Source organism: Acomys minous, assembly GCF_964271855.1.
Source record: "Acomys minous genome assembly, chromosome: 1".
NCBI classification, from domain to species: Eukaryota; Metazoa; Chordata; class Mammalia; order Rodentia; family Muridae; genus Acomys; species Acomys minous.
The window spans coordinates 39,268,314-39,294,697 of NC_140483.1; the positions used below are offsets into that span (position 1 = coordinate 39,268,314).

The 26,384-nt window shown below is 45.0% G+C and overlaps 1 long non-coding RNA gene across 1 annotated transcript in view; it reads right to left on the reverse strand.

The window, feature by feature from the left end:
• LOC311603478 overlaps positions 1-26,384 on the reverse strand; it is a 239,519-nt gene that overhangs the window by 113,096 nt on the left and 100,039 nt on the right. The gene's annotated exons all lie outside the window — the stretch shown is intronic.

The window sequence follows — 26,384 nt, forward strand, 5'->3', positions numbered from 1 at the left end:
TGCCTGGCTTTTGTTTTTGTTTTTGAGACAAAGTCTCTATGTAGCCCTGGCCTGTTCAAGAACACTCTATGTAGACCAGGCTGGATTTGAACTCTCAGAAACCTGCCTGCATCAGCCTCCGGTGTGCTGGAATTAAAAGCATTGGCCACCATGCCTGGCTTGACTTTTAAGGTGGTTTCTTTGTATCTATTCTATCAATGGTATTTCTTGAATCTGTGAATTTTTTTCCAACAGTTTTTTAAAAAATATTTATTTATTATTATGTATACCGTGCTCTGCCTACATGTACACCTGCAGGCCAGAAGAGGGCATCAGATTACATTACAGATGGCTATGAGCCACCATGTGGTTGCTGGGAATTGAACTCAGGACCTCTAGAAGAGCAGTCAGTGCTCTTAATCTCTGAGCCATCTCTCCAGCCCCTTTCCAACAGTTTTTGAAAAACCCTTATGTTTCCCATTGATCTTTCTCTAGTTCCCTGTTTATAAATACAGTTTCACAGGGCTGAAGAGATGGCTCAGCGGTTAACAGCACCCGGCATTGTCTGCTCTGCCAGAGCTTCTGAGTTCAATTCCCAGTAACCACATAGAGGCTCACAACCACTGGGATCTGATGCCCTCTTCTGGCATGCAGGTAGAGTGCTCATATACGTAAAATAAATAAGTAAAATCTTAAAAAATAAATAAATAAATAAGTTTCACATAGTAGTCTAGACTAGTCTTAAACTCACAGCAACTCTCCTACTGTTGGCTCTCTGGTGCTGGTACTATAGGTACAACCTCCCCCCACACCGTGTGTGTGCGTGTACGTGTGTGTTGTGGGACAGTATCGTATGTACACCAAGCTGCCTTCGAACTTGCTATGTAGGGCAGGATGATGGCCTTAAACCCTTGGTGACCCTGACTCTACCTCTCAAATCCTGCAATTACAGACATGGGTCTTGCTTTTGTCATTTGGGGAATCTTTAAAACCCTGCTTCAGGTTCATACTCCATAGCTACAAATGGTAAATGCCACTTTTCCTGGGTTTTGTTTCTTCTTGCCAGCATGCAGGGTATTTGAATACATTCATATGTTGTCTAAATTTCTGAAAGAAAGTGCCAGCAACTGGGGACCAGATGTCCAAATGCCTGAGACTACAGGGGACATTTCTCATTCAAACCACCAGATCCAGGAAGCCTTCTGTGACAGAGGAGGCCAGACCATGCGCACATCCCTTATAGTCCTGTGGCTGGGCCGGAGGAAGTCTGTCCCTGAGGGTGAGGCTTGAAAGCAAAGAGGCTTTGCTTACTTCCAATTTGCGCTTGCTGCCCCATGCTTGCTGTGAGTCATGTGAGCTTTCAGCTTCTTCCTCCAGCTGCCTGCTTCCTACTGTCAGGTGTCCCTGCCATTTGGTGCTCTAGCCCCCTGGAGCCGCTGTAAGCCCAACGCAAACCCTTTCTTTTATAAGTTGCCTTGGCTATGATACACTGTAAGTCACTGCTTAGGTTCATTTCAATAGAAACCACTGGCAAGAAGGTTCACCTTGAGGTGACACTCCCAGCAGTTACTGACTTCTCTGCAGCTGTGTCTACAGGATGTCTCTCTCCTGTGGACTGCAGCCCAGCTGACACAGCAGGTCCCTGCTGTGCCCCAGGCACCTGCACTCTAGAGCTCCAGCGTATTAGCCTTGCTAACGCCAGTGTTGTCACACTATCCCCAGGGATAATGAGGTTGCTCAATTTCCTCATCACCCACAGAATCCCTTGGTTGTATTTTAGTTCCTTCGTTTGTAACTCTTAGAGTCTTTCCATTTCTCAACTGGGCCTATTGTTATGCACTTATTAGGGTAAGTATTTCCTCACTAGGATAGAGTTACAATGTATCCTAGTACTCAAAGAAGCTCTTAAAGGCCGCCTTGGTGGAGCAGACCTTTAATCCCATCACTGAGGAGGCAGAGGAAGGAGGATCACTGTGAGTTCGAGGCCAGCTTGGTCTACAAAGCGAGTCCAGGACAGCCAAGGCTACACCTAGAAACGCTGTCTAAAAAAAAAAAAAAAAAAAAAGATGAACAAATCCCAAACATCTGTCCCCTACTTCCTGCCCCCCAAAAAGTTTCTGTGGTCTCCCATGGCCCCTGTCTCTCTCCTTCAAAACAGCCTTCTAATGTGGCTCAGGCTGGTCTCTAACTTGCTATATACCCAAGGAGGAGGACCTTGAGCTTCTGGTCCTGCCTACTACTCCCTGAGAGTCGGGGTAACAGCATGGGTGTGTGCACCACCACACATAGTAGGCAAGTACTCTCCCAATTGAGCTAACATCTCCAGCCCCGTGTGTGCATTTTGATTGCTGGGTTTGCTGTGGATTGATTTAATTCCCACCGTAAACCTTGGAAGCCTCAAGTCAGTGTTTGCCAAGGAAATAAGTACATTGGTGGCCAGGGGAAGGAAATGTCATTGTTAAAGTCTAAGCTACACATTTAACACAATAGAATGCTTAAAAAAGAAAACCTTAAGAATATGTAAAAATAAGCTTGTTTCCTCTGAAATACTTCAGATCATTACTTCCTCTATAAAATCCAGCCAATATATATTTAGAAAATAGGACTGCTCAGCTGTGCCTTAAAGAAACAAATGTAAGAGGTGAATATGACCGAAAGACAAAGTATGAAATTCTTGAGAGGATTGATACATTGTTCTATCAGAATTTTAATTTAACTTTTAAAATTAAAGATTTAAATGAATAGTAATGAATTAAAGCTGGGATGAATTAAATGAATTAAATCTATGTGTAGCCAGGCAGTGGTGGCACACGCCTTTAATCCCAGCACTAGGGAGGCAGAAGCAGGCGGATCACTGTGGGTTCGAGGCCAGCCTGGTCCACAGTGTGAGTCTAGGACAGGCAAGGCTACACACTCCTGAAATCCCAGCACTTCAAGGCAGCTATCTCCTTAGTTCCTAGGGTTTTCTTTTCTTTCTTTCTTTCTTTCTTCTTTCCTTTTTTCTTTTTCTTATTTTTTTTTAGGGTCTCATACTATATAGCCCATGAGTAACTGTCACCTATAGAATATCTAGCTGGGGAGATAGCTCAGCCAGTAACATGCTTGTGTTATGGTCACAAGGATGTCTGTTCAATCCCTATGACCCACTTAAAAATTTTTTTAAAAAGCTGTGATTGGTAACATGCTTATAATCCCAGCACTGGGAAGGGCTCCTGAGGCATGCTGGCCAGACTAATCTACTAGGAGAATTCCAGACCAGTCCCTAACCCAGTTAAAGATGAAGGTGGATGCTGCCTGCGGAACATCGCCCGAGTTGACCTCAGGACTTCACATGGGAGACACACACACACACACACACACACACACACACACACACACATTCACTGCAACCCCCTCCCCGAGCCCCCGCACTCAAAGCATGGAAACACAACAGAGAGATAAAACGCTGGGATCTGGGCACATATCTAGAGAGAAGAAAGTCCAGGGATAAAACACCCATCCTTGTAAGCTAAATTTCACTACTGTCTCTATGATACCTATTATTATATGTTGGAATCAGAATGAAGGCTTAAAATTTGGCATGGTGGCGCATGCTTGTAATCCCAGCACTCAGGGAAACAGAGGCAAGCGGATCTCTGTGAGTTCGAGGCCAGCCTGGTCTACAAAGCGAGTCCAGACCAGCCAGGACTACACAGAGAAACCCTGTCTCAAAAACAAACAAACAAACAAGAAAAAAATTGGATACTAGTGACACAATGCCCATTTCCTTTTCTGCCACTTCCCTCTGATGCTTTTTCCTCATGCTAGCCTGGATTTATTGCTGTTCCTGGAATAAACTAAACATGGTTCAGAAGCAATGGGAAAATGGTTAAATAACAAAGAACCAATCAAATAATAAAACTCATTGATAATGATGGACACTTCACTATTAAGGAACGGTCGGAAGTGAACCTGAATGAATGAATGCTCTGTTGCTAGTATGGAATTACAAGTATTGATGTGAGCTTGGCGGTTTGACATCTAGATGACAGATAGATAGGTGGATGTAGATATGACATACATTCCCTGGATCTGCTGTAGAACAGCGCGTTCCCCACTCAGCACGTATCCAGACAGTGGTCTCTAAATGTCACCTTCCGCTAAGAGGAACTGGAACGTCTCATAAAACTGTCTGACTCCAAGCTTGCTGCAGGGTGGGAACAAGATAAGCCTGGAACATTTTATTGTGCTCAAAGGAAGGAACTACTCAAAAGATGATGTGGGGTGGGGTGGGAAGAGAGCTTGGTGGACGAAGGGTCTGACGTGCAAGCAGAAGTGTGCCCCCCACCCGCACCCCCCAGCACCACAGAGCGCTCTGCCTATAATCCCGGTTATGGAGAGTGGAGCAAGCTGGCCAGCTAGACCACCCACACTTGTGAGTTCTGGGTTCAGTGGGATGTCAACCTCTGGTCTCCACACACACAGATACGTTCCTGTGCCCATACATATGCAAACGCAAGACTCTCACAAACTCAAAAATAAGGACGGGGACAGGTCAGAGAAACAACAGCAGCAGCGAAAAGCAACCCCTGGGGCTTTGGCGGAGCTTTATATAGTGCCATAAAGTATTTTTTGCTTTACAACATACTTAACATAAAGAGAGAAATTGTGACTATCTAGTGGAGAAGTTTGATCAGAGTCACACGGATGAAAATTCTATGCTGCCAGGACTGAGTGGACTGAGAACAGAGCAAGACACACACGCACGCACGCACGCACGCACGCACGCACGCACGCACGCAGAGAGAGAGAGAGAGAGAGAGAGAGAGAGAGAGAGAGAGAGAGAGAGAGAGAGAAACAAAGAAAGAAATGGGGAACCAGGCATGGTGGCCCATGTCTTTAATCCCAGAACTAGGGAGGCAGAGGCAAGTGGATCTCTGTGAGTTCGAGGCCAGTCTGGTTTACAAACCATGAACTCTGGTGCCTCTTATTTGACCATGTCCCCTGGAGGGGGAGGCCTGGTGGCACTCAGAGGAAGGATCGCAGGCTACCAAGAAGAGATTTAATACCCTATGAGCGTATACAGGAGGAGGAGGTCCCCCTCAGTCACAGTCAAAGGGGAGGGGAGTAGGGGGAAAGCGGGAGGGAGGGAGGACTGGGAGGATACAAGGGATGGGATAGCAATTGAGATGTAATAGGAATAAATTAATTAAAAAAAAAACTTTAACTGGACATGGTGTCCCAGCTCTTGGGAGGCAGAGGCAGGCAGATCTCTGAGTTTGGGGCCAGCCTGGTCCCCTGGAGAGAATTTGTCTCAGAAAACTAAAAACCAAAACCAACCAAACCAAACCAAGATCCTTACAAGACATTGAGCAAACGCCTCAGTGAAGTCTCCAAGCAGCTGTAGGAGAGGAAAGTGTCTTCAAAGACACAGAGTGTGTCTGGAGCCCCAGGACGAAGAGGCTTAGGGTTTGGGGAGGTTAGTTAGTGTCTCAAAGGGAAGATAGGGGTGGGGGTGGGGGGGAAATAACTGCATTTAATTTGCTCTCAGAAAGTTCAGGCTTAACAGACTGAGCAGCAAGGCTCGAGGCTCGAGGCAGCCAGCTACACCAAGGGTATTTAAGTCCTAATCTCGTTAAGGAGGGGTCGGCTAGTCCTCTTGTTTTCTTATGTCTTCAGCTGTATCAAGTTTCTTCCATTTTCTGCTTTCAGGCTGATTTTCTTTTGGTTGTAAAACAGGATTTTTTTTTTTCCTTATCAGGAAGTCCTTGTCTGGGCAGAGGAAGCACCTGCTGGTTACATCAAAAGAGTATTATCAACCAGCCACCAAGCCATTCGTTACAGGGGACTATTGACTATCAGCTATGCTGTCTGTGCCAGAGTATGTCACCATGTTGGTATTTCTCTCTTAGAAGGTGGGCACCAGGCTGTGTACATCAGAAGGATGTTTTCAGCTTAGAGCATGCCATCGTTACCAGAGGAAGCTAATATAGATGTGTGTCCCAAATGGTACACAGAGCAGCTGCCTGCAACTAGTCCTTTCATTACTTTATTTGCATGACTGTTTTGCCTGCATGTATGTTTATACACCACATTCCTAAATAGGTTTCCTGGACTGGAGTTGCAGATGGTTGTGAGTCACCACGTAGGTACTGGGAATCGAACCTCAGTCCTCTCCTAGAGTAACATGTCTTATAAACCGCTGAGCCATCTCTCCAGCCCTATAGCATCCTCTCAGTGTGGCTTCTAGAGGGAAGCTGAGACTTGGGAGGCTTAGGCAAGAGGATGCCTACAAGTTCAAAGCAAGCTTGGACTATATAGTGAATTCCAGGATAGCCTGGGCCACAGAGTGAAACTCTCTGTCCAAAATAAAGCAAAACAGCCACCACATGAGAACAAATACAGGAAACATGGGCTGGCAAGATGGGTCTTTGGGTAAGGGTGCTTGCTGTCAACTCTTATGGCTTGAATTCAATCCCTGGGACTCACATGGTAGAAGAAAAAAAAAACCCGACTTCTGGGGGCCATCCTCTGACCCCTGTGTGTGTATGTGTGCCATGGCTAGCATTGGATTTTTTGTTTGTTTGTTTGGTTTTGAATTCGTGTTTTGTTTTTTGTTTTTTAAGATTTTCTCGCTGGTGAGGCAGAGGCAGGCAGATTTCTGTGAGTTTGAGGCCAGCCTGGTCTACAAAGTGAGTCCAGAACAACCAGGGCTACACAGAGAAATCCTGTCTCAAAAAAAAACCAAACCAAACCAAAACAAACAGCAACAATGAAAAGACAGGGTTTCTCTGTGTAGCCTTGGCTGTCCTGGGCTTGCTTGCAGACCAGGCTCGCCTCGAACTAACAGAGATCTGCCTGCTTTTGCCCATGCTGGGATCACAGGCATGCACCACAGTGACCAGCCTACTACACTAACATTGTTTAACAGATATAAAATGCTAAAATTTGCCTGTCCCAGAAGAGACATAGCTCATCCACAGATCTCAAGACTCAAAGATTTACATGAGGCTAACACACAGAGAAGTGTGCCACGCCACCAGCTGTGAGCCACCACTGACCTTCTTTTTTTTTTTTTTTTTTGGTTTTTTGAGACAGGATTTCTCTATGTAGCCCTGGCTCTCCTGGACTCACTTTGTAGACCAGGCTGGCCTTGAACTCACATCGATCCACTTGCCTCTGCCTCCCGAGTGCTGGGATTAAAGGCATGCGCCACCACGCCCGGCCACTACCCTGCTTCTTTGGTCATTCTTGTCAAAGGTATGTTTTACTTGACTGGTGTTTTCAACGAGACAGTGTTGTTTTGTTGTTTAATCTCACGTTTTAAAGTCAGCTGTGGTGGCTCATACTTCTTGGAGCCAGTAATCTGGATTCAATACTGGGATCTCACAAGGTGGCAGGAGAGAACCAACTCCTGAGAGTTGTCCTCTGACCTCCACATGTGCGTGCACCTTGACACTGTGTCTGTGTCTGTGAGAGCACACACACACACACACACACACACTTAAAAAAAAAAGAACCTGGGATACATAATGGATACCGTGTGTGTGTGTGTGTGTGTGTGTGTGTGTGTGTGTGTGTGTGTCTTATGATGGTTGATCTTTGTTTATTACTCAGTTAGGATTTAGGGCTACCAGTTTACTATATGGCATCTCTATATACTCTTCAGACACACCTTACACACACACACACACACACACATACACACACACACCCTTATTCCTATGTCTTTTGTTCTCTTATATTTTTCTATATTCTTTTACTGTTAAACTAAACTCTCCCATAGCTTTAACAGTCTCATACCTGCTACCCCCTTGCCGTATACCAACTTTCCCCTCCTAGCTACTTTGCCTATCCTGCTTTTTCTTTTCAAAGTAGGCCTAATATTTATCCTTATCTTTACCCGCCCTAAGTAGCTCTAACACTTAATCTTTCTCCTTACCCATGCAATTTCCTTCCTACTCGTAATCCTGTTAACTAGGGTCTGAGCATACTCCATACCATCCTCCAACAGTTACTGAAGTCACTGCTGTTAATTGGCTCCTCTGGCAATTGCACACCGGCACTATCAGACAGCCATGGTGGCTCTCCCAGTTAATAGCCTACTCAGGGTGCAGCATGGCGCTTACACCTGGCACCATGAACTCCTGAGCTGAGGAATTCTGAACTATATACTCAGCACTACCACATCCAAGTTCTTCTTGAATTGAAAGGCTGTAGCCGAGCTGGGCGTGGTGGCACACGCCTTTAATCCCAGCACTCGGGAGGCAGAGGCAGGTGGATCGCTATGAGTTCAAGGCCAGCCTGGTCTACAGAGTGAGTTCCAGGACATCCAGGCCTACACAGAAAAACCCTCTAGAAGAACCAAAAGAAAAAGAAAGGCTATAACTGATAAAAACAAAAAGAAATACAGCCAGATGTATGTCTCAATGCTGTAACATAACAAACACAGAAAAACCAAGACAGCATAACACCTCCAAAAGTTGTTAACCCTACAGCAATGGTATCTAGTGAGAGTGGGTAGATAAAAATCTCAGAGAGAGCCGGGTGCTGGTGGTGCATGCTTGTAATCCCATGGGAGGCAGAGGCAGGTGGATCTCTGTGAGTTCAAGGCCAGCCTGGTCTACAAAGTGAGTCTAAGACAGCCAGGGCTACACAGAGAAACCCTGTCTGTGGGGGATGGGGGGGCTGAGAAAAGAAAGAAAGAAACTAAAAGTAATGATTATATATATGTTCAAAGATGCAAAGGCCGAACAAAATAATGAAAGTGGCAGATAATGATGAAAGAGAATTCAATAAGGAGAAAATACTGAAGAAAACCCAATCTGAAATGCTGGAAATAAAACATGGTAAGTCAAATGAAAAACTGTGGAAAGGCTCAGTGTTAGATTAGGGGGGGACAGAAGATCTGAGCTTAACGACAGATTGGAGGAGATGGAACCATCCCGTGAGGACAGAGATAAAGTCAGGTGTCGGTGAGAATTCCAAGGCATGTACAACACTATGAAGACAGGCACAGAAGAAAGAGGAGAATCTTGTTCTAAAGACACCAACAGCATTTTTTAAAAAGGATCATAACAGAAAATCTCCCAGAGTTGGGAAGAGATGGAAATCCAGATAAAGGAAGCTTTAAGGTACCAAACAGACAGGACCAGAGAAGGACCACCCTCATTGTGTTATTAAAACATTAATTATAACGAACCAAGTCACATACACGTGGGCTCACCACCAGTCTACTCATACTTTAAAAGCCAGAAGGGCTTGGAATGATTTATTTTAAGTTTTGAAAGATAACAACTGTCAACCCAGACTACTGTACCCAACGAAGCCATTTGTCATAGTTGAGGGAAAAAGTAAAAACTCTGCATGACAGAAAGGGACTAAAGGAATTTACAGCCATTAAGCCAACTTTACAGATGATATTTGAAGGAATCCTTCACATTGAAGAAAAAAAAATCCATCCTCGTTGCCACAGGAAAGAATAAACCACACTAGAATTACAGTTAAGCAAAAGAGGAGGAGGAAAAAAGCCCAAACACTGTAAGATCAACACAATATACAACATTCAAGAATAACTCTGAGTATTAATAACCTTAATCTCCAAATTAAAAGACACATCAGAGCCGGGCGTCGTGGCGCATGCCTTTACTCCCAGCACTCAGGAGGCAGAGGCAGGTGGATCACTGTGAGTTCAAGGCCAGGCTGGTCTACAAAGTGAGGCCAGGACAGCCAAGGCTACACAGAGAAACCCTGTCTCAAAACACCAACAAAACAAACAAACAAACAAACATGACATCAGACATCCACCAGCCTCTGCCTCCCTGAGTGCTGGGATTGCAGGAGTGTGACACAGCACCTGGCTGTTTTTCACTTGTTTAAGTTTTCACTTTACATTTCTCGTCAAGCACTCTAGTGGATCACTGAACGTCTAAGCAATAATCTTCCCAAAGCCTGACTCATAATCAGTGTGTCTGTGCCAGCTGAGTCTCAGCATCCTCCTGATTGAGTGGTGAGTTCCACCACGCCTGGCTTGATGAGTTCCATTTTTAATCTTCCTGTAAATCTTTATCCCAATTCACAGCATCTGCGGCAGCCTTTGGTACTGGAATGAAATACCTTGTGTAGGTAATTTTCAAACAACAGGAACTTGTTGCTCGCCACACTGAGGGCTGACACAGCCTACCTGTAGATGGAGTGCTGATAGAAGCTTGATTTCCATCTCATAGCCAGTGTCTCCTAGCAACACCTTCTCATGTTCTTTCATAAGATGATCAAATCATCTCTTGAAGACCAACTCTGCCCTTGACATCATTGCGTTGAGGATTAGCTTTTAATGTGTGGGTTTTAAGGAGGTGTGAATATTCAAACCCTAGTGCTCACTATCCTGCGACTGTAGTCCAGGCTGATGGCTCCCTGCACCTGGTAACAGCTGTTATGATAGAACATTACTTCTCTGTTGACTTGTGAAATATCTTTGTTTTACGTATTGTGTGTGCGTTTTCTTTCTTTCTTTCTTTCTTTCTTTCTTTCTTTCTTTCTTTCTTTTTGGGTTTTTTTTTCCAAGACAGGGTTTCTCTGTATAGCCTTGGCTGCCCTGGACTCGCTTTGTAGACCAGTACTCGCTTTGTAGAACTCACAGAGATCCGTCTGCCTCTGTCTTCCAAGTGTTGAGAGTGCATGCATTTTTGACAGTGTAGAGAACATACTCCAGCTAGTGCAAATCCACAAGAAGTTTCAGGCCTGTACACCGTTGTAAACACAAGTCACCTCTAGACTCACTGAGCCTCCAGGACCTCTCCCGGAGTTCCTGGACTGTCAGGGTCACTATTGCCTCTGCCAGAGCAAGAAGCAGCTAACCAGGAAGCTGATTCCACATGGTCCAGTGTGGAACGTGGTGTGTGTGTGTGTGTGTGTGTGTGTGTGTGTGTGTGTGTGTGTGTACACATACCCCTATATATGCATAGCTAGCATTGCCTAAGTCCTATAGCCTATCTTTTTTGTTTTGTTTTGTTTTGTTTCTCAAGACAAAGTTTCTCTGTTTTAACTTTAGCTGTCCTGGACTCATTTTGTAGACCAGGCTGGCCTCGAACTCACAGTGATCTGCCTGCCCCTGCCTCCCTAGTGCAGGGATTAAAGGTGTGCCGCCATCACACCCGACTCCCGAGACATTTTTAGCACCAGAGAATAGTAGAAGACTTGGCAGAGAATGTCGTGAGTTCTGGACACACTCTCTCCTGGCCCAGTGTGTGCTCTTCATAAGCGATTATCCCTATGAATACGCTACTCTTGTATTTGTTTACAATACTGTGGCAGGAGAATGCCTAAGAGCCCGGTATGAGTCTCAAGATACCTCTCTCTTTCTAAAAATTTTAATGAGTTCCTCAATGGAATTATTTCCCTTTTAAGCACTGAGACTTCAAACCAGCAGAGCCCAGGGCTGCAGAGGTTATTAAAAAAAAAAAAAGGATTTGTGAGTGAGTCACTGAGTATAGAAATAAGTGCCACTCTCACTACTTTGGTCTCCAGGATCAGATATTCTGGCAATGGGAGAAATCACGTCAAGTCTCTCAGTTTAGCGATGACAACTCCACCCCGCTGTCTGTCCCACTATCCGGTAAGGTCAGCCTACCCTGATGGACATAAATAGGAGGGGGAGATAAGGAGATCTTAACACCAGTTCATTGTTCTTTTTGAATAAAATGAATTGTCTGCACAGAGTGGTGTGTGTGTGGCTATCAGGGTGGGGAGTAAGACGTCCAGTAAACCCAGGGATAGTGACGTTGACTGGAAGGTGCTAAATGCTAAGGAGAGCTCTAGCTAGTCTGACTGGGACTTACCTTCATCCTTAGACAGTATAAAGTGTTCCTTGTCAGCCCCATGAGCAGGAGCCCTTTCAGAGCCAGCCCTGAGCAGTGACGGCCAGAGCTATTTCTAATCTATTCTTTATTGATTATACGTTAATAGAGCTTTTTTGCTTCTCACAAAATAAAAACATTTCTCATCTGCCCTTCCTTGCAGTTTGACCTCACAACTAAGTTACAGCAAATGTGCTATGGGCAAGAAGCATTTTTCAGTTTATGCCCTTAAAGGGAAGAAACTGGATTTTTCCTCCTCTTTTGACTTCAGTTGGCTAAAACAGGGACCTGAGTGTGAGAGCTAGAGCAATCACCTTGAACTACAAAATAAAATCTTGGCATTTAAAAAAAAAATGACAGAAAACAAGATAAAGACCTGGCTGCTTTATTATCCTGGGTTTCCTACTAGAATTCATTTATTAATTTATTGCCTCATATTTTTTAAAATATTTATTTATTATTTATATAGTAGTCTGTCTGCATGTGCCTACATACCAGAAGAGAGCACCAGATCTCATTATAGATGGTTATGTGGTTGCTGGGAATCGAACTCAGGACCTTTGGAAGAACAGCCAGTGCTCTTAACCTCTGAGCCATCTCTCCAGCCCTCATTGCCTCATATTTTTGAAACAAGGTCTTATGTGGCCTACGCTAGTCTCAGACTTGCAATGTAACTAAGGCTGACATTATACTCCAGCTGCCTCGTCCTGATGCTGGAATGGCAGGTACATGTCACATCCCTTGTCTGCTGGTATTTTAATAGGAGAGAAATAAACTTTATACCTGTCCCTATGTGTTGCTCCAGCCACCCTATTTTCAGACTAAACTATGACCCTAGCAGTAGCAAACATATGATAGCTCCGAGAAGGAGACATCCATTTTGTTGTGCATATATACAATCTCCATCGTTGTTATTGTAGCTAACGTCTACTTGATCCCCGGAAACACCCATCAGCATACCGAGGAAGCAGTTTGACTGACTGACAGCCAAGAACAGACATGTGCTCAAATGATTTTACATGCTCTCTGTTGGATGGGGTAGAGAGTTGCATGATCTGTTTTCCACCCACCCTAAGTTCCTTCGTTCCTTCATTCTTTCTTTCTATCTACCTACCTTTCCTATCTATGTATCTATCTTTTACAAAAGATTTACTTATTTATTATTTATACAGTATTTTGCCTGCATGTGCCTACACACCAGAAGAGGGAACCAGATCTCATCATAGATGAGCCACCATTGAACTCAGGACCTTTGTTTTTTTTTTTCTTCTTTCTTACTTACCCCCCCACCCCCACCCCAGAAAAGATTTCTCTGTGTAGTCTTGGCTGTCCTAGACTCACTTTGTAGACCAGGCTGGCCTCAAACTTGCAGTGATCCACCTGCCTCTGCCTCCCCAGTGCTGGGATTAAAGGTGTGTGCCACCATGCCTGGCCAAACTCAGAACCTTTGGAGGAATAGCCCCTGCTCTTAACTTCTGAGCCATCTCTCCAGCCCCCCATCTATCTGTCTGTCTATCTATCTATCTATCTATCTATCTATCTATCTATCTATCTTCTATCTATCTATCTTCTATCTATCAATCATATGTGGAGGTCAGAGAACAACACGTGAGGATCAAACTCAGGCCATCAGACTTGTGGCAAGTGCCTTCAGCTACTGAACTACCTTACCAGCACTGGTTGGTGACACAAATTTCCTTGTATTTGGAGTCTAGCCTGGAGGTTAGTATGCCGTCGGTAGCTTGCCCAAACCTTCTGGTTACTAACGTTCACAGTACACATTTCCCCAGCTTCCCGACAAACCACTGGGTTATGCCCATAAGTCTCAGATATCAGCCTTGCACTGTTTGCGGATCCGAGAAAGCAGGTAATTCTTCTGCCGAATAAAGTTCTCCCCAGCAGGAAGAGACTGTTTTCCGGAGCCACCCTGGGTGTATCTAATGCCACGGCAGTGCCAGGATCTATCCCAACACTGCCTGTGACTTGGTTAGAGATTTTCCTCCTCACTTTAGTGTGACTCTGGGTTTCATGAAGTGATGTATGCGGGGTGAGGGAGGGGAACCAGTGTATGGTGATGAGAGAGCCGCTCTCCCCAACCCCCCACCCCCACTTTGCCTTGTGGTTAGGACCTGCTTCAGAGCAAACTTCAGTGATGGGATGCTGCTGGCTGCTCCCAATTGCAGGGCACTATCTTGGATTAGGAAGAAAAAGGAAAGACCCCACCCAGTTCGTGCTGAGTAACCAGGCTAGCTAATCTTCGCATGTCTACAGTCAAACAGCCGTTATCAGGATTCAATATCAAATTAAGAGCTAGTTATCAAAAGAAGAATAGGTATTTGTTGAAGAGAGAATGTCTTGGTGATAAAATTGGGTCCCTGATAGGATTTTCTGGTTTAGGCCAGCCACAGGCTGTAGAGAATTCTAAATTAGCCACGCAGACACTGTCACCTTTGTATGTTCTGGGTCCCAAGGACCAGGACTGGAAGCCACTGCCAGTTTTCTCTCATCATAGGTCTTAACAGCAGTGGCTTCATTGGTTGCTCAAGACACATATTAACTACCAAATATGGGCACCACCGTCTACATATCCCGCTGTAGGGAATATACTGACATGTCTCAATTATTGGAATCCAGAAGCCTCTGACACATCAGGACCATGCACATTGATGGGAGCACAGCGCCTTGCTTCTGTGTGACCAGTATTTGTTCACCAAGATAGGAAGGATATACCCATGTGTCCATTAGGGAGAATAAACTAGTTCTAGTGTTCTCAGCTTGTTACCATAGAAAACATGTATCCATCCCACAAGTATGCATCACACATCCAAGCATCACACATGTACACATCACACATGCATCCACCACACATGCATCCATCACACATGCATGCATCCCAAATATCACAAATGCATATATCATACATGGGCTGGTGAGAAGCCTCATCTTATTGATTTGACCCAGGAAAGACATGGCAGCTGTGCACTGTACCTGCAATTCCAGCCCAGGCAGGAGAAACTCATGTTTTGAGACCAGTCTGGATAGCAAGAACCTATCTCAAACAAAGAGAGAGAAGGAGGCAAGGGAGGGGGGGAGGGAGAGAGAGAGAGGGAGGGAGGGAGAGGGAGAGAGGGAGAGAGAGAGAGAGAGAGAGGGAGATCTGGCGACAGTTATAATGTCCAGACAAAATGTGTTAATTTAAATTCTCTCTGTGTGTGAACTCAGGTACCCAGAGGCCAGAGTGTTGGATCCCCCTGCAGCTAGAGGAGCTGGCAGTTGTGAGCTGCCTAAAGTGGGCCCTAGGATTCCAACTCCTGTCTTCAACTGTGGAGTCATCTCTCCAGCTCCTGTCACTTTTTTCTTTTTAAATGAAGCATAGTTGGAGTTTACTATGAAGAGATTTTGACGCAGACTTCCGCATGGAAGTTGAGACAGAAAGAGAAGCTGAGAGGAAGATGCACCAGTGTGTAGGGTTGCACTTCTGGTCACACCAGTGGCAGTCACTTTAAAGTACTTTTATAGCACGTGGCTTTCAACCCCTCCATAAAGCGTTACTAGCACTTCTGTTTTATAGATGAAGAACTCACATTAAGTGACTAAGGAGCTTGCCCCAGTCACACATCAGGAATTAAATGTAAGTGGTTAAGGTCCCGACCAATTCCCTTCATCACTTCCTTTTGATAAATAAAATATTAAGCCTTAAACCATGTCTTTCCTTACACAGCTTGCATGGAGGAAAACCTGTAGAACTGATGGAAAGTTCATTGAGAAAAGAGTTAATCAAACACCTGGATGTTTTTGTAAAGCAGTCAATTCTTGTAACTTACACAGTGTTTCAGATGGAACCCAGCCCTCAGGGCACGCTAGGCCAGCTGTGTCCCCAGCCATCAGGGCGCGCTAGGCCAGCTGTGTCCCCAGCCATCAGGGCGCGCTAGGCCAGCTGTGTCCCCAGCCATCAGGCAAACTGAGTCCCCACCCCCGCCCCACCCCCTTCCTTCCTTCTTTCCTTTCTTCTTCTTCTTCTTCTCTTCTTCTTCTATTTTCTTCTAGTATTTCCCTTGGTTATTTATGACACTGTACTCCTTTATGCAGCCCCTCTTATTTCACTGTTTTTCTTCCTCCTAAAATAGGGAATTCCTTGAAGGGAGCGATGATATGTCTCTCTCTCTCTCTCTCTCTCCCCCTCCCTCCCTTCATCCCTCCCTTTCTCTCTCTCTCTCTCTGGACTCAATTTGTAGACCAGGCTGATCTCGAACTCACATCGATCAACTTGCCTCTGCCTCCCAAGTGCTGGGATTAAAGGCGTGCACCACCACGCCCAGCTTTCTTTTTCTCTTTAGCAATTATGTACAATAGTGGATTGCTAACCATAAAGAGAGCAAACTTATTCTATTCAAAAGAAATAACACTAATTATTCAAACTTATTAGTATTTGTGTTTTGTCTTTTTGGTTTTTTTGAACAGGGTTTCTCTGTGTAACAGCCCTGGCTGTCCTGGAACTTACTCTGTAAACCTGGCCAGCCTGGAACTCACAGAGATCCACTTGCCTTTCCTTGAGTTTTAGGATTAAAGGAGTGTGCTACCACCGTGCAGCTCAAACTCAGTATTTATGAATATATTCTCCCCTAGGGCACAACTTTGTTATAGAGCCTTTAATTGAATAAGTAAAAAAAATATTCTTCTAAGAGTTAAACATTATTTTCCTTGTTTCACAATCAAGGACCTAAAACTGCCAAAAGGTCAAATGACTTACCAAAAGTTATTAAGTCAGTCACTGGTGGAAAAAGAAAACAACACCACCACCAAACAATCTAGGAGCGTCTCTTCTTATTACAGAACAATTCTCTACAAGTTGATTTAATCCACAATTTTTTTTTTCGAGACAAGATTTTTCTGTGTAGCCTTGGCTGTCCTGGACTAACTCTGTAGACCAGGCTAGACTCAAACTTAGAGCGATCCGCCTGCCTCTGCCTGCCGAGTGCTGGGATTAAAGGCGTGTGCCACCACCACCCGGCCCACAAATATTTAAAAAGTTAAAAATTGTATTTGATGACAACAAAGGCAAATTTGGATACGAAACAGTCACTTATGTTGACTTTTTTATTTTGAAGTAACTCTGAAGAGCCTCCAGAACCTTCTTTCTGTGCTATCTTTGTTTTCTGCAAACTATTTCAGAAAATACGGGCTGCATCCTCCCAGGAGAGCCGCGGGGCGGAGGTAAGATAAGCTGCACACCACTTAACTTGTTTTGGCCTCGGTAAGGAAACGGGGTCACTCCAGATGTTTCCATGGTCCGAGCACATCGGATCCAGTGGGCAGGGGAAGCGGGGCGGGGACTCAAAGAAGGGGGCTTTCTTTTAGCCAGTAACAAAGTCTTTGCTTCCGCTCAAGAAGGGCTTCTTTTTAAAGAGGGAATCCTGTTACTACTCTGTTATAGATAAGTTCTTGCTAATGACGATCCAGGAACTTGAATTTCTAAGCCTGGAAATGGTTATTTTCTCCCTTATGTCTGCCCCAGAGACTGTCCTGTCCCTCTGACCTTGTTAATGACATCACCACCCTCAGAACTGACAGAGTTGAAATCCTCAAGCTCGTTTCACAAGCTTCCTCTCCCTCACCTTCCTGCGTCTGTTCATCTGCCTTCTCCGTAGAGACACACTGTGGATCTGCTCCTCTGTTGTGATGGACCTGCCGTCATCCCCACTGCCTCTCCGCCTCTTTTCTGGATGATGGCAGTCCCCTAGGTGCCTTTTCTGCCCCCCCCCTTTCAATTTCTGCCCATTTTTCTTACCAATTTAACACAGTTATTTATTTACCTAAGAACAACCTACGACTTATCTTTGCCTGTAGATCAGAGTAGAATCTCTTCTCCTGATTTGTTACACACGTGCCCCCCCGCCCCTGCCCCATTTGTTGCTATTGCTTTACACTGTTGGTTTTAGGTTTTTGAGACAGGTAGCTTTGGCTGGCTTGGAACGCAATACTCAGACCGGGCTGGCCTTGAACTCACAGAGATCTTCCTGCCTCTGCTTTCCGAGTGCTGGGACCACAGGCGTGTGCTGCTCCTCCTAGATGTTCTATGTGTTTATTAGCAAACATTAAATACACCTAATAATGGATTTCTTTATGTTTTCATACATATACATAATATGTTTCAATCATAGTCACCCCATTACCTTCTGGGGTCCCCTCAGAACCCTACAAATCTCTTTTTCTTTCTTCCTAGTCCTCTCCCATTTTCATGCCTTTTTTTTTTTCTTTTTCCTTTTCCATTAGACCTGCTCACAGGAGTGTGGGTCAGAGGTTATTTACAGAAGCACAGGTATTTTGCCATTAGCAACACCATTGCAGACAGTCTCTCCCTTCCCTAGCAACTACTGATCACCTACAGATTGTCACGGAGGGGCGGAGTCTCATGAATCTCCTCTTGCTACCACTAAATGTCTTGGTAGCCTCACAGAAGGGCCATTTTTGTTTTTGTTTTGTTAGATTTTCAAGACAAGGTATCTCTGTGTAGCCTTGGCTGTCCTGGACTCACTTTGTAAACCAGGCTGGCCTCGAACTCACAGAGATCTACCTGCCTCTGCCTCCCGAGTGTTGGTATTAAAGGCGTGCGCCAACATACACCCACCCATCCCTCCCCCTCTGCCCCTGGCCCTCAGGTTGCTTTGGTCATGGCATTGCAGCACAGCAATAGTAACTCAGACTAAGATACCCTCCAAGCTCAGGTATTTGAAAACTGAGTTCCATGTCAGTAGGGCTGTTGAAGTGGTTCCGCCTTGCTGGAGGAGCTGTGTCACCTGGGGTGAACTTTGGGATTGTATACCCTTTCCCCACTTCCAGTTGGCTTTCTCTGCTAAGTGCTCACAGGTGAGGCTATGGGTTCCCACACTTCCTCTTGCTGCTATTCTCTCTACCATGATGTCGTGGTCACAGTAACAGAAAAATAATCAACTCTCTCTCTCTCTCTCTCTCTATCTCTCTCTCTCTCTCTCTCTCCCTCTCTCTCTCTCTCTCTGCCTCTCTGTCTCTGTCTCTCTGTCTCTATTTCTGTTTCTGTCTGTCCGTCTGTCTCTGTCTCTGCTCCTCTCTCTCTCCCTCTCTTTCACCCAAATTGTGCTCAAACTCAAGGCCTCTTGCTTCAGGCTCCTGAGCACTGACATTTATATATTGAGCTGTTTCTTGGTACCTTGTTTCCCAACCGGATGGAGCCATGTGACTTCTGGTCAAAGAGCTAATCTCAAGCCCCTTGAGTCAGTCCATGGCCCAACTCTGTCCTCTGTTGGCAACCAGGAATGACCTGTGACGAAACAGCTGGAACATTCCACGGCTCTGGAATGGCTTTGAAAAGTTCTCTGAGCCTGCCCTAGACAGACTTGCGTAGCTTACACCACTTTGGGGTTCACTCACTACAGTGGTGTGACCTTAATGAGTCTGGCTCCACTCATCTTGATTTAGCCTCCTGTCATATTGGATTCTAATGTATCATTTATCTCCCGTGTGGGGAAATTTCAAGTTCAGACACTCCGTGTCATTTTGCATCTAACACAATGTTATGCTCAAGCTGAACTGGTCGAAAACTGAACTTAACTGCCAGCTGTCCTTCCAGCATTTCCTACCCATCACTGTGACCCATCACTAACCAGCCACTCCAACCAGAATTGGGGAAGACTTTTCTTACTGTTCTCTTACTTAAGCCAAGAAGCACCTAGGAGGGACTTGTACCTCCCAAGTTCATCTTGTATTTGTCACACTTCTTTCATTTTGGAGTCTCTCCCCTCAAAAACATTTTTTGAGGCTGGATGGCTCAATGGTTATGAGCACTGGTTGCTCTTGTAGAGGACCCAGGTTCAAATCCCAGCATCCACGTGGCAGGTCACGACTGTCTGTAACTTTAGGGGGATATGACACCCTCTTCTGGCCTCTTTGGAAACCAGGCATGCACGTGATGCACAGAGAGAGTACACAAAGGCAAAATACTCATACATATATAATAAAAATAAATACATCTTTTTTTTTTTAAATTGTGCTGCTGGGCAGTAGTGGCACATGCCTTTAATCCCAGCACTCAGGAAGCAGAGGCAGGCCAATCGCTGTGAGTTCGAGGCCAGCCTGGTCTACAAAGTGAGTCCAGGACAGCCATGGCAAACCCTGTCTTGAAAAACCAAAAATAAAAAAATAAATAAAATAAAAATTGTGCAGGAATGGGTCATTGAATCCAGGGCCTGTGTATACTAGCAGCCACTGAGCTCCATTACAGCCCTCTCTATAATAAGAAAATTACACATACTTATTTTGTGTGTATGTACACATTTGCGTGTATACACATATGTATGCATGTATGTATGTTATATGTATGTGTGTGTGCCTGTGGGCACACAGTGTCATGGTGCTTAAGTGGAATCAAAAGATAGCTTTGAGGGTCAGGTCTCTCCTTGTAGGCTTTGGGGATTGAACTTAGGTTGTCAGGCTTGGCAGCATGAGACCTTTTAATAGTTGTATGTGTCTGTGTGTATATAAGTGTAGTGTGTGTGTGTGTGTGTGTGTGTGTAGGCCAGAGGCTGAAGTCAGGTATCTTCCACTATTGCTTTCTACCTTAGTTTTTGAGACAGGATCTTTCCTTGAATCCAGAGTTCAGTGCCCGGGTAGACAAGATGTCCGCCAAGCTCTGTCTCCACCCTGCTCTAGAGGTACAGATCCATTCCAACAGGCCTGGCTTTGGACATGGGTGCTGAGGATCTGAACTAGGCTCTCATCTTGTGTGACAAAATATTTCCTGGAGAGATGCTGCACATACATCTACTCACCCCAGAGGGAGCCACCCACGTACCCAAGTGCAGATGCCGCCACAGTCCAACTTGGTAAGCGAATGAGTTTTTGCTTGTTTGGTTTTGTTTTTTTTGAGATATCGTTTTTTCTGTGTAGCCTTGACTGTCTTGGAACTCTGTAGACTAGGCTGGCCTCAAACTCACAAAGACCCGTGTGCCTCTGCTTCCTCCTAGGTGTGGGATTAAAGGTGTGTGCCACCACCACCCAGCTCCAATGAGTTTCATTGGGGTGACTTACAGGAATGTGTGTGGGGGTTACTTATGGTAGCAGAAACGACTCAAAGACAGCTGCATCACCAAAGCCCACCCCAGCACAGGTGACAGATCACAAAAGCTGGGAACCTGGAGCACACTGCACAGCCTGCGGGCTGCTCGGCAGGCTGCATAACATCCTTTACAGGTGACTCAGTTGGTCTGTACCTCTGACAGGCAGCTCCACCAGTTTCTGCTTCTTCCAGGCAGAGGATCTGGTCCAAGAGTCTCCTCTCGGCTCAGCTCTCTCTTCTGAGAGGGACTATCAGCTCTTTTGGCTTACCCTGGCAGAGAGGGGCAGCTAATGATTCTGTTCAGCTTCAGGGACTTTTTCTTTTTTTTGAGACAGGGTTTTTCTATGTTATCTTAGCCATCTTGGACTCGCTTTGTAGACCAGGCTGGCCTTGAACTCACATTGATCGCCTTCCTCACATGATAGACACAGGGGACACCAGATCTCTGGTTCTTGTTCTCTCTCTCTCTCTCTCTCTCTCTCTCTCTCTCTCTCTCAAGATTTATTTATTTATTTATTTATTTATTTATTTATTTATTTAATGTATATGAGTGCTCTATCTGCAGGTACACATTACAGATGGTTGTGAGCCACCATGTGGTTGCTGGGAATTGAACTCAGGACCTCTGGAAGAGCAGTCAGTGCTCTTAACCACTGAGCCATCTCTCCAGACTTTTTGGTTCTCTTTTTATAGAACCATTAAAGTCATCAGCCTAGAACCTCCCCCCATTTTCTGACTTAATTGGAACTCCCCATAGCCTGTGTCTAAAAACCACCTTGAGAGCTGGATATCCAACATATGTAGGAGGGTGGGGCCGCAAAAACCTAGTCAATTGCTGGGCGGTGGTGGCCTATGCCTTTAATCCCAGTACTTAGGAGGCAGAGACAGGCAGATCTCTGTGAGTTTGAAGCCAGCCTGGCTACAAAGAGAGTCCAGGACAATTCTAGTCAGTCACCAACAATAACTTAAAGGATTTGGTTTGGTTGTTCATTTTGTTTCACTGAGCACTTCTGGCTTTTACGATTATTATTATTATTATTATTATTATTATTATTATTATTATTATTATTATTATTATTATTATTACACACACAAGCACATTTACTGTGAAGGTCAGAGGACAACTTTGTGACTGGTTTCTTTCTTCCACCTTAACGTGGGCTCCAGGGATGAGCTCAGGTCACTAGGCTTGAGCTTTTATCTGCTAAGCCATCTTGTCAGGCCCGAGTTCTGGCTTAAATATTTAAAAACATCCTTTGATGCTCTCACATGTTTACATAATGTTTTTGATCTTCTTCACTTCCCACCCCCATGCCCCATCACCCTTTTCACCCCATTCCCACTTGACCATCTTCTTCCCAGCAAGCGATGCGTCTACTTTTTATTGTGCCTTTGTTTTTTGCATTTCTGTGTGTGACCCAGTGAGTTTAATTAGTATTGCTTATATGAGTGTGGGCAGGGGGTTATGAACTGGAGCATGGACAATTTACCAGTGGCTGCGGACTGGCAACTGTGACTTCCTTTCCCCTAGCAACCATTAACTGATAATGGTGCCTCAGGGAGGGTTGGGCCCTCACGAATCCCTTCCCCAGCCATCCATATAGCTTCTGGGAGTTGCCAGGGGGCCAGTTCCCAGAGAGTAAGATGTACATCTTCCCTTCTCCACAGACATTGACTTAGTTTTATTCCCCAAACTTCAACCATTTGCTTTGGCCTTGCTACTTGTTCATAAGCTCTTTGTGATTGGCTGAGAGGAGACCTTTGGAGGGGGTCACTTCCTTTTCTACTTCGGGTTTCAAACTCTGTACAATTCCTTCTGAGCTCTGGCCTTGTGTAGTGATCACGTTATATTCCTGCTTTACAGCCTGCATCATTAACTGGGGTAAAGCTTCATAGACATAGCGGAGGTGCTTTCTGTTTGTCTCCTTACATTGTGGTCCAGAAAAAGTGGTCAGTGTCCACATAAGCACAAGTGTTCTGGGTGAAATGGAGCCTTCCCTCTTCGTGTGGGAGTGACATTATATATTCCATGTCTGTACAGCATAATTATGAAGTTCTTGAATGTACAACATTAAAGTTTATTTATTTATCTATTTTTTTCCCAAGTGGAAAAGTAAACACATCGATAATTATAACGGTTTAGCAATGTAACAGCAGTACAACCTTGAAAGGCTAGCGGGAATTTTAAACTTCTTTCTAATTATACAACATGCTCTCTGGACCCTTAGGTGGTAGACATCTGTTGATTTCTTTTTCCTGACTTGTAACCTGCTCACAACTGGCAACAACACTCTTTGCTTTCAGTGGCTTTGTCCCATGGGCTGTGACTAGGTACTGTTTTTCACTTCGGTAGGGGTGTGTATGCCTACAGATTCACAGGAGACCAAGCCAGTGAGCATCCTACCCTGAAAGTTATTCATATATGTCCTGAAAGGACGCATCTCTTAAGCTTTGGAGGTTTAACTGGGGGAATAAAGGCTCTTTGGGGATGGGGGGGGGCGTTTGTCATGCTTGTGTAGCCACGTACCTGATCCCACCTGCCTTGCTGCACAGGGGCACTGGTGACTGGGCATTAAGAGACTCTTTTCAGGAACTTAAACTCAAATTTTCCTTCATGCTTTTCTCATAAATAGCATGCCTGTTTAGTATACAATGGGTTTTCTTTTTCTTTTTTTTTTCTTTTTGGTTGTATAGAGTTTATTTCTTCTTGGCTACCAATTTGTTAGCAAACCAATTTTTCATATTTATTAGGCTCCTTTTTAAAAATAATGATTTTTCAAAAGTTAAGAATGTGTGTTTAAAAGGATGAGGCTCTGGAATCTTTTGATCCCAAACCAAAACAAACAGAAGAAAAAAGAAGGAGGAGGAGGAGGAGGAGGAGGAGGAGGAGGAGGAGGAGGAGGAGAAAGGAAGAAAGAACAAAACAGTGTAACTTACAGTAATTCTCATATGCTTTTTTGAGTGGGGCAGGTGAGTATCTCACTGGCCTAGAAGTGAAGATCCTCTGGCCTTAGCCTATAGTGGATGTTGGGATAACACTCCAGTGAGATGCCATCATATTTATTTGTTTTCTTTTTGTTAAAATAGCAAGTCTATTTATAATTGTGGCACCTCCAGGTACTTCAGATACTTTGTTATCATCTAACACCCAGTGTTCAGGTTTCCCAAAAGGTCTTTAAAATTGTGTTACAAAGTCTCTGGCTTATTTGAATCAACACTCAGAAAATGATGACTGGCATGTTGACGCATGCCTACAATCTCAGCACTGGGGAGGCGGGAGGACTGATGTGGGATCCAGCCCAGCCTGGACTATGGAGTGAAACTGTCCTACCCCCTCCCCACTCCCCATCCAAACTGAGAAACAACTTTTTAATCAACAAGCACATTGGTTGGATACAATTTATTTCTTTAAAACAACAACAACAACAGCAACAACAAAACGTTCTTCTTACTTTACCATATTCCAGTGAGCAACGGAATTTAGAGGTTAATTCAAGGCTCCTTCCTGTGCTTTACAAAGGACAGGTGAGGTTCCTGTGATGAATTACAGAGCAAATAACCATAGGTAAGAGCTCAGCTTGAAGTTAACTTCGGACACCAGAAGCCAAGAGAGAGCAATGAAAAGGCCACACACTAGTTAGTTTGGGATGTTTGAATTGAGACACCATCCCCTCCAGAAGGAGTGAAAAGACGGATTTTGCTTCGCCATCCTAATGCTGTGACCCTTTAATACAGCTCTTCACGTTGTGATGCCCCCCCAAACCATAAAATTATTTTCATTGCGACTTCATAACTGTAATCTGGCTACCATTAGGAACAGTGTGTAAATATTTGTGTTTTCCAGTGGTCTTAGGCAACCCCTAGGAAAAGGTCATTCGACTTGCAAAGGGGTTGTGACCCACACTTTGAGAACCATTGGTTTAAAATGTTCATTCTAGCTCCCAACTTTCCTTCCCCCAAAAGTTATACGAGTAAAGACCTTTAGCACACATGACTCTCCGCCATCTCAATAATTAAGCCAGGCGGTGCATCTCCAAATATGTTCAGAATTACAAGCTCCCTGGATAGTAGCCCCTACCCATCATAAGTAAGTAGTCCATTATCCTTACTTAGGCCCTCTTAATTAGGACTTGTGACCACGACACCGACCCTAACTATTAATACCTATTGTTTACTTATTTTATTGTTTCATATGCTCACTACCCCATGTTTAAAAAATTACGTGTGTGTGTGTTACAAGTGTGTCACTGTGCAGGTGTGGAAGACAGTGTGTGGTCCCTGGGGATTGAACTCAGGTCATCAGACGTGGTGACAGGTTCCTTTATCGGCTGAGCCATCTTGTAGATATCAGTTTTCCTATCTTCCCCCACCCCTCACCCCCGAGACGGGGTTTCCCTGTGTAGTCCTTCCTGGCTGTCCTGGCCTCACTTGTAGACCAGGCTATCCTCAAACTCACATGGATCTGCCTGCCTCTGCTTCCTGAGTGCTGGGATTACAGGCGTGCGCCACCGCGCCTGGCCAGTATCTCTATCTTTAAAAGACTACTGAATCCAAAATCGTGGGTGTTTTTTTGTTTTTTGTTATCACTGTATCACTAAGATCCGAAAAAGATTTTAAAAGTGCGTCTGGAGTGTTCACTTTGTGGGTCGGCTTTGCATCTTGGGTTAGGATTAGAGCGGTGTACTGGCATGCCCGGCTGTCAGCTGGTTCATTTTTACAGCAGCCTCCCTTCCCCTGTCTGCTTGTCCTATCAGCACTCTAGGTAGTTCTGATCTGGGACTAAAACTCATGATCTTTTGGCTCAGGCTCTGCGCACTGAGTCATTTCTGGCACTGACAATATTCTGTGACTCAGCAGGTCCGAAGAGGAGGATGTCAGAATGTCCAGATCATTTCGAATCTTTTAAAGGCAAGCTGGGAAACACAAACAACACAGTGGAAGAATTTCAAAGCGGGTCTGCGTATCCAGGGGGAAAATGTCATTGCATTCCCAGCCTCCTCACTTCCTTCCTTGCCCGGGCAAATGACAGTTACACTTTAATTTAGAGCAAGGAAATCACAAAATTGACTCTGAAGCTGAAAACGGGCCCTGCATTCCGCAGGGACTCGGCCCCTTGGTCACCCCGGGATCTCTCCTCTAAGCGTGGGTAAGCGCTTGGCCCTCGTTGCAGGGGACATGCCCAGAACCGCTGGCGAAGTCGAGGTCATGCAGGCCGCCGCACCCCAGCGCCGGGTAGTGGCTGGGCTATACCCTAAGGAATGACACCTGGTTGGGCCACCGTCCAAGTCATCGTGAAGTCAAAAGACAGATTCCGAGCTATCTCACCGACCTGCGTCGTCCTTTAAGAACCTCCTCTTAGTCCCTGACACCTTCCAGGGCAAGATCCTTTTAGGGCGAAGACCTAGACAAGGGATTCCTACAGGGTGCGGGATCTCCACCGACGCCCCTGCCCTCCCAGCATGCACCGCCCCGCGCCCCAC